This window comes from Trachymyrmex septentrionalis, unplaced genomic scaffold (genome assembly GCF_001594115.1).
Source record: "Trachymyrmex septentrionalis isolate Tsep2-gDNA-1 unplaced genomic scaffold, Tsep1.0 scaffold80, whole genome shotgun sequence".
Lineage (NCBI taxonomy): Eukaryota > Metazoa > Arthropoda > Insecta > Hymenoptera > Formicidae > Trachymyrmex > Trachymyrmex septentrionalis.
The window spans coordinates 559,086-567,682 of record NW_017305988.1 but is presented as its reverse complement, the minus strand read 5'-3'; positions in this window follow the sequence as shown (position 1 = coordinate 567,682).

Here is an 8,597-nt window from a genome sequence, read left to right as displayed (position 1 = left end):
TCAAAGAAATTCGAGATACTGAAGTATTTAATTTATAACATATGATAAGACTTGTATTTTTTATTAATATTTAAAATTTAATTTTAGTTGGAACTGTAGGCTGAAGTATTCCTTAGGAAATCTTCAGAGGCAAAGAGATTTTAGACTTTAATTGAAATTTGAGATTTGAATGTTAAAGTATTTAATCTATATTACATGATATATCTTGTATTTAATTTTAATTTTATATATACATATATATAGATATATATCTAAAATTTATTTTAAATTATTTAAAATTTTATTTTGATTGGAACTACAGATTGCAAATGTTCCTTAGGAAATCTAGTGAGACAATGCACTCTCTAACTCTTGCTCTTTATGGTACATCTAAGAATCAGATTTACGGAATGATAACTGTAATACCACATTCAACGAACCCATAGCACACGCAATCACATGATTTAAGATCATCGATTAACTTTATGGTGACGTTATACACGACGCGACGTTCACAATTTACGTTGCTACTGTATCATTTGTTCTGGGATACGTTTGTGGAGGCGGTACGTCTATTAATCAAGCTTAGCGATTATTCATTACTGTATCTAGAAGAAGTGACGTGAACTTCTTCTAGAGATGCATTCTTGTCATCCGTACATATCAAGAAATCCTAACTGACCGTACCGTGATATATAAAGTCGCGTATGATTATATATAGTAATGAGAAATGATCGGCCAACGTCTAAAGTAAAGTTATATCATCGTTGTGTGCAATCGTGACTTGGAATTTCTCTCATTAAATCACATTTCTGTATTATGGATCCCGAATGTCGTATTTGCAGCGCTACGATAATCGATAATTCTCGTTGTCGTAACTCGAGGAAAAGTGAAATCATATATGTTTGCACTGTATGAAGAGAAGCGATATTACACAGGTGCATTATTACTGTATTCGCGAGCATGCCGCGATCACTGCTGAATCTTCGTGTTGTTGTAGGTATTTATTCATTCGTAAGACAAGTTTACTATTAAGAACGATTCGTGCGATACAGGAATTCATTTATATGCCACCAGGATCCGAGGTCTTTTACGTCTTTTACGATCCTTTTGTTTCCTAATGATTAGCGATACGATACACGTTATACAATCAGAAGACTTACGCAATATTTTACGTCTATTGGAAATGAAAAATTTTTATTCCTGAAATCGATCGAGATTGCTTTGTGTTTGCAATTTTTTTTATTCCATCTTTGTTCTATTTACAAATGCTTACAAGGCGTCTAGTAATCGATATCCAATTATCAGTGAGAATGGAGTTTATAATTGATAAGATTTATAGAAGGGATATAAGTATACTTACATCTTAAATTATGTTTTATATCTTATATAATTTTTATTTTAAATATCTAATATTTTGTTTAAGAACATCTCGCAATATTAAAAACTGATTTTAATAATAAAAATAATTACAAAATAATTTTAAAATTTGCAGTCATAAAATGAGGAATTATTAAAAAAAAAAGATTGTAAAGATATATAAATCAATTATTGATTTTTAAAAATTTATTTGCTCGCGTAAAAAATCTATTCTCCTTTTAGAGAAAATAAAATTCCAAATTTATTAAATTTGCAAATTGAAATAAATATTAAAAATTAATAAATTTTTTAAAGCCAAAATATAAGCCTGTATATTAAATGGCATCTCTTTTATTCAGAACGATGGTTTTGGATGTGCACGATCGGTTTTTAAAAATTAAACACTCCTTAATCACAAATATTCAAAGATATTAATGAAAGTGATTTTTCTAGCCACAACAAAACCCGCAGGATTAATCGATACAAACGCTCCCTCTTATTCTTAATAATAGTGATTTATCGTGCATGTCGACGTGTAAGTGCGTGTAGATATTTATAATGAAACTACGATCTTTATAATATTCAAGTAATTCGCGACGATTATAGCTCTCGATTAATACTTTAGTAGAACCTTGCATTTCATTGGTTGTAATTATACAGTAATTTACAAACACATCGGTAGATTTAGAAAATGCAGAAACAACGAAAAGGTTCTTATTCATACATTCATTTATTTATCATCAACAAGTCACGTAATGTTTAATGAGACATTCTTAAAATACGTATTCCACGACCGATCAACTTATCTCCTCATTTTATAATAAGGAAGCAAATCCGATTTCACGCAATCTCATTTTAATCATACTCTATTGGAAAGCGTAACTTTTAATCGAATAATAATGAACATACATCATTGCTGAATTTGCTCTGATTGCGTTTCTCTAAACAATCTAGTGATAATCGTTGATTCGCAGCTCGAATGTTTCAAACACCGAAAGCTCATTGCGCGATATGATGCATCTGTTCGTTTACTGTCTCGCGATGAGTGCACGCTGAGCGCAAATTTGATGAAAACGAACCATGGATCGATGGTCGCATTTAACTATCAGCGGTACGATTTATTCGTGCGCCACTGAATTTTTCGCGTTTGATCGCGAATGAATGGCCTGTGTAATAGATCAGATAATAAGCAATTGTGCAAGCACGGTACGATAGTCATTAAAAGACCATTAGCCCGCACTCCTCATACGTGCCGATGAGATATCTTCCATGTTCGAGTATCATTGATGATCGATGTCGCCAGCATTTACATATAGGGTACATTAAGAAAGTTCTGAGATTTTTTTTTAATTTACTGCATAGCTCTTGACGCATCGCGGCTCCTTTAAAATTATTTTTAACGAGAACGTAGTCTTAAAGTTAATAGCTAGCGGCTAGTATGAAAAGTAATGGTTTTATTTCAAACATTCATCCTTTCCAAGTTGGATGAAATTTACTGCATTTCTCGAGATTCTTTACTTGGCAGGAAATAGGTCGTTAGTTTTTCTTTGAAGAATTGTTGTTTACCAGAGATAAAAAATTTCTTAAGAGAATAGATATCTTTTCCAAATTTAACGAAAATATTTTTAAACAAAATTTAAGAATAAGATTATGTTCTATTAGAAAATAATATAAAAATTAATTTGATTTTTTTAAATTATTGGCGAAAAGGTAAAACTAAAAGAATAAATATATTTTCTTATTTTTAAGTCTATAACATTAAATTTTTATTAGACTTAATCAGAATCCAATACGTCAATGATTTCAAGCAAATGTAAATTTGCTAAGAGGCTTTGATTTCAACGTTACTTAACTGTATAATTAAACATTCTATCGAGTATTTGCTGAGAAAAAATCGACTACGCATTCGTCGACGTGTCTAATAAATTACTATTATTAAGAGTAAGAACGAGCGTTTGCATCGATTAGTCTTGCGCATTTCGTCACGACTGAGGAAGCATCTATCATTAACCTTTAAATATCCGTCTTAAGATTGCAAACTTCGAACAGTGGCCCAAGCGTGAATAGTCTTTCAATAAAAGAATCAGTAGATGAGAAAAAAAGGAGACTTTTAAAAAAGTATTAAGAGTATGATTAAGGATAATTTACATATCCGTTTCTCTGTGTCGGTCTACTTGAAGATTGGGAGACTGGCGTATTTAAAATCGCCGAATCTGTAATCTACGTTAAAATGTCCCGTTTTCTGAGGTTCCATAGAACCAAGATCAATAATGGCCTGTCTTGATAAGAAGGACTATACGAACGTTTCACAGAGAACGGAAAGCGAGCACTGCACAAGCGTGTGCTTTCGTTCTTCCTTTGTTAAGTTCTGAATTACGTTGTCGCCGTCTGTGCCGCCGATATCGATTCTTGCAACATCATATTCACATTCCCTCATACGTTAGACGTTAACAGCCAAACAATATCCTTTCAGTCTCGCCGGTCTTGCGACTATCTCGCGGGAGTCATCGACTCCCGCAAATTTTCTCGGTGTCCGTATGTTAAGTATCTGTCGGTGCTTTTTTTCCCTCTCTCGCCGCCAGCATGAACGATGACTTCTGCGGCTCGAGAGTCTCACGTAAGACGTTAGTCACGCTCGCAAAGCTGATACATCGATCGAACGGTTCGTCCCAGTTTCGCAAAGATCGGATCATGCGATGGTGTTTCTATGTATGCACATCCGCCAGGGTTCTGCTCGCGCTTTCTTCTGTCATCGCTCTCATCTAATGTAATGGAGAAAGCGCTCTGTCGTAATATCACCGACTAATCGCATGCTTCCTTCTAGGTTCCTGGCTTGGTAGGTGGCAGGCGCCCAGATTGCCCGGTGCATTTATTATCGCGAGCACAGCTCGTTACCGTGGAACCGGCAAAGATTACGCCAAATGCTCCGCAATCAGTAAAGCCGCGTTGGAACAACAATGCTACAGTCGAGGAAGAGTCTCGGTCGGATGATATACAGGGTCATAGTTCGATCACGGCAATAAGTAATTTACATGAACAAGCAAGCTTAAGTCAAGTTTCAGCCAGATTCATCGCGAAATCCGTAGTTCAAGTTAGGTCATCGAAGTGGAACGCTTTTCAAGAGAAGGCGAAAGTTATTTTTTCCAAATGTTTCATTGAGTAAAGATACGTTCTAAAAAAGATTTCTTACTGTAATTTGCAACATATTTCTATAAATTTAAAGATATATTTCTAGAGAAATGTATCTTTAAATTTTCTTATAAGTGATTGAACTAAGTACAATCTTTTATTAATCAAATAGATATATATCGCTCTATTCATACTAAGAAAAATTTCTGGTTGGAAATGATCAGAGAAATCAGAAGATTCTAATCACATTGGAATTCTCAATTAGAATTACAGTAGATTCAACTACAAAATTCTGATTTATTCATTTTCAAAATTTCAATTAATCCGATTTTTTTCTAATCCATATTCTTTCTCTTGTCTAATTAACTATTGCTTATACTTTAACTTGAGCTTATAAATGCTAGTTTCTTATTTCTGTATTAAATTTCTCGCTTCGAGATTGCGATCTATTGGGAAACGCTATTAAAGTGTGAATCAAACTGATTCGGACCGCGCACGACGAGTGGCTGACCGACGCCGAAAGGCATAAGTTTGCTCAATCCGTTATTATTCATTCGACGAACGGAATCGTCTTCCGACTTCTCTTCACGAATCGACCAATTTTTCATGCGGATCAAATTCATTGGTCGTTGAATCGCGATAAACGTCGTGCCACACGCCGCATATCGCATCGTATTATTCGCGGAAGTCAAATTACATGCCTCGACAATGCGTCTATTGCGAACAGTATGCCGGGATAGACCCTGACAATGACAGTTACTGACCCGGCGAACCGGTTGCGCGTCGTGCCTTGCATCGCGCGACGTTTGGAGTTGCACGCACCGATTGAAACCCGTTTGCCTTTCCGATTGTGCTTCATCATAATGTTGCCACCCGTCATTGTAAATGCATTCTGACTAACGATACCTTCAAGATTGCTCTATTGTTGATCGCACATGTTAGTTTCAGTACTTATCTTGGATTAATGCTGCAACTATTTGCACACACTGTTAAATCTATAATGGTAAATTTAATTTAATTTAACTCAATATATTACGTTATTATATTATACTGAAACAATAGATAAATTTGACGTTATATAGTGTCAAATTTATACATTGTCTTAGTATAAATACTTAATATATTGAGTAGGAGCAGTGGCGACTTAAATTAGGTGAAATTTGACACACTGTAGATTTAACAATGTAGAAATCAAATTCTGTTAATCCCAAACAGCTGCTTTTCCTATAAAAACTAAGTATAATAACTGTGTCTTTATAATCCTCCAAATTTCGTAAACAATCTATAAAGCTATCATTACGCACGATGACTAGACAGCTTGTATGATATTTTGCAACGGTGGTATATTTTGCAGCGCTCATTTTTATTTATTGCAATCGTAAAGCTCGAAGAGAGAGAGAAAGAAAGAGGGAGAGAAAGAGAGAGAGAGTATCGATTCTTGTAGCGGCGCCATAAGGCGAACGTTGTTCGATCTGCGATTCGTAAAATTTACAAAGGCAAACGTGTTGCCTTAACCGAAGATCCCGCAACACGCGCGGTCATTTGCAATTTACAATCTACAGAAATTGCACAAATCGCCTTGCGATATTGGCTACACCATCTGCTGCCCGCCGTTTTTCGTCCTATTTTCCATGACAGCGGGTTTCATCGTCCATATCGTATCACGGGGAGATGCAATAATGCAGTCGGTAGTTGAAGAGCTGACAAATTTCGTCATCGTTGCATCTCCGTCGTGCCCATCGAATGATACCCCTGCTAAGATACATGCGCGCGTCTCGAGCTAACAAATTGCAAAAAAAAAAAAAAACATTAAAACATTTCGTGGGTGTACATGGCCATTAGATATGCAACAGGTATCGATTCTCAAGAGTTGAAATTGTCACTAATGAGCATTTTGCACGGAGCATACATTTTTTTATCTTAACTTCAAAGACATTTGCGGCAATCTGCGTTATAAATCTTTTTAATAAAAAAATAAGAAATTAACTTCCGTTTTATATACGTTTATCTTCAAGCAAAGAGAATTCCATTTTAAAGCATTATTTTTTTATGAGATTCTGCTTTTCTCTGTGAAAATGTTTCATTTACCTTGTTTAGTTTTAGTTAATTAACTTATATAGTTAATTATTTTATGTTACAGAATGTTTTTACAAAGTAACAGATTGTACTAACGTTGTAAAAACGTCACGTAAATTGCGTGTAAAATTTCACTGTACCCTACATGATATAATCATCTTTGCATAGGATTTTCTTCGCTTGACTGATTCGTTAGTTATCCCCATTATGCATAGGTAAAGCTCAATTATGCACGCCAATTAACTACACATACGGTAATACTGGCCGAGAGAGAAATAAAGGTAGTGACAGAAGTGTGTATGTCTATTTCTACTTTCCCGCAACAAATAGTCGACGTTGCGTGTCTACGGTGGAATCAGTACCAGCTGCAAAAGGTCAGGTTGCAAGTCAGATCTGTTAACAGGTGATCCGTCACTATCATCACTCTGATGATCTACTTTTCGAGCAAGATGGTCCATTCAAGGTTAGCTTGCGTAACGGCCCGGTAATTTCTAAGCTGCGCGCGGCGCCTTCCCATTAATTTCTACATTTTTCACACGACCATCGTCTTGCTGTTGCACCAAATATGTAAGTGCAAGCGAGACCGTTTTCACGGATACATGTATTCCACGGAACCTTCGTGCACCGCGCTGACGAAACGGAATTCGCGTTTCATCGTAGACTCATCCATTATATATTCATGAAAAGTGACTCATAATATATTACGTTATACATTTTCAATTTGCATCGCGCTTTTATTTTGCAGCCCTTTGATTATTTCTTAATACCCCAGAAAGAAAGAGATTCATCTTCGGCTTATACCGTCGCGTTCCGTTATCAAACTCCTGATATTTTATGGAAAAATAGCGGATGTTTTACGAAAAAATAGTAGATGTACAATAAGATTGTACTATTAATAATTTATAAAATTCTTGCCAGTAATAAATATTAAAAATTACATTTTTAATCTTAATTAAAATTGAATCTTGGATAATCTCTCCACGAAATTTTTGTTCAAAATTATTTTAAAACACTTTTTAGAGTCGCGATAAAGCAGCTAGTGTAATTTGTTGTTTAATGGAGATAAAAATCTGTATGCATTTGTATTGCAGCTGCGACGCGAGAGATTTTTCGTATCTAGTTCGTTATCAAGTCATTTACCCAGAACAATACTGTATAGTATATGCAATGCGTTTACGATATTCAGTAACGCACAGAAATTACGTTCCTAATTTGCATGCGTTGTTAATTAGCCATTGACCTTTGTTATCTTGCCCGAAGCTAGCCGTTTTCCAGACCAAAGTTTAATTGGCTTTGCGTATAACTCCTTTCATTACAAACTACAACAACGGGCGTCTGATTATTCGCGCGATACTAACCGGCTGGAATTGCCTGTGTTACTCTGTTACTGCGGGTATACGTATATACCGATCCCGACGCATATCCCGCGGTTTACGCGCGTCTATTTCCATCGCACCTGATACCCCGCGTGCTATGATTAAGTGTCATTTTTCCTCGTTTTCCTCTCTCTTGATGGAATGACGGCGCGTCGCGTCGTTAGAACAATCTGACGAGAGTGATGTGAATAACAGGATGAGGTATTTCGTCCGACCCAGTTAGCTATGTCAGACAATTTAAGACGCGTGAAGACGAACCGCAGCGGGCCTCTCACAACTCGTTTATCTAATGTAACGTCACTGCCATGGGAATCCGCAAAATCATTTGCTCGTCGAATGATTTGCCTCGACTTGACTCACCTCACGTCTCGCAGAAGACAAGAGATGACGCGTTGCGAAATACACGCAACCATAAATCGCGAAACGATGATCGCACGTAGCCCGCGTACATACGAATTTATGTAACCCCCTGCGCAAACAATTTGAAATGACTAATTATAGTAATGAGAGGAAAGGGAAAGGCAATATGTAGTAACGCACGTGTGTGTTACCGTCTCGCGTGGATTTCAGTAACCCGCGGGACCTATAGTGAATAGAGACAACATAATTCTTGCAAAGGTGTTTCCTTTATTTCGCGCATAAAATATACATAATGGCATCCCACGTAGGAGTCTCTAA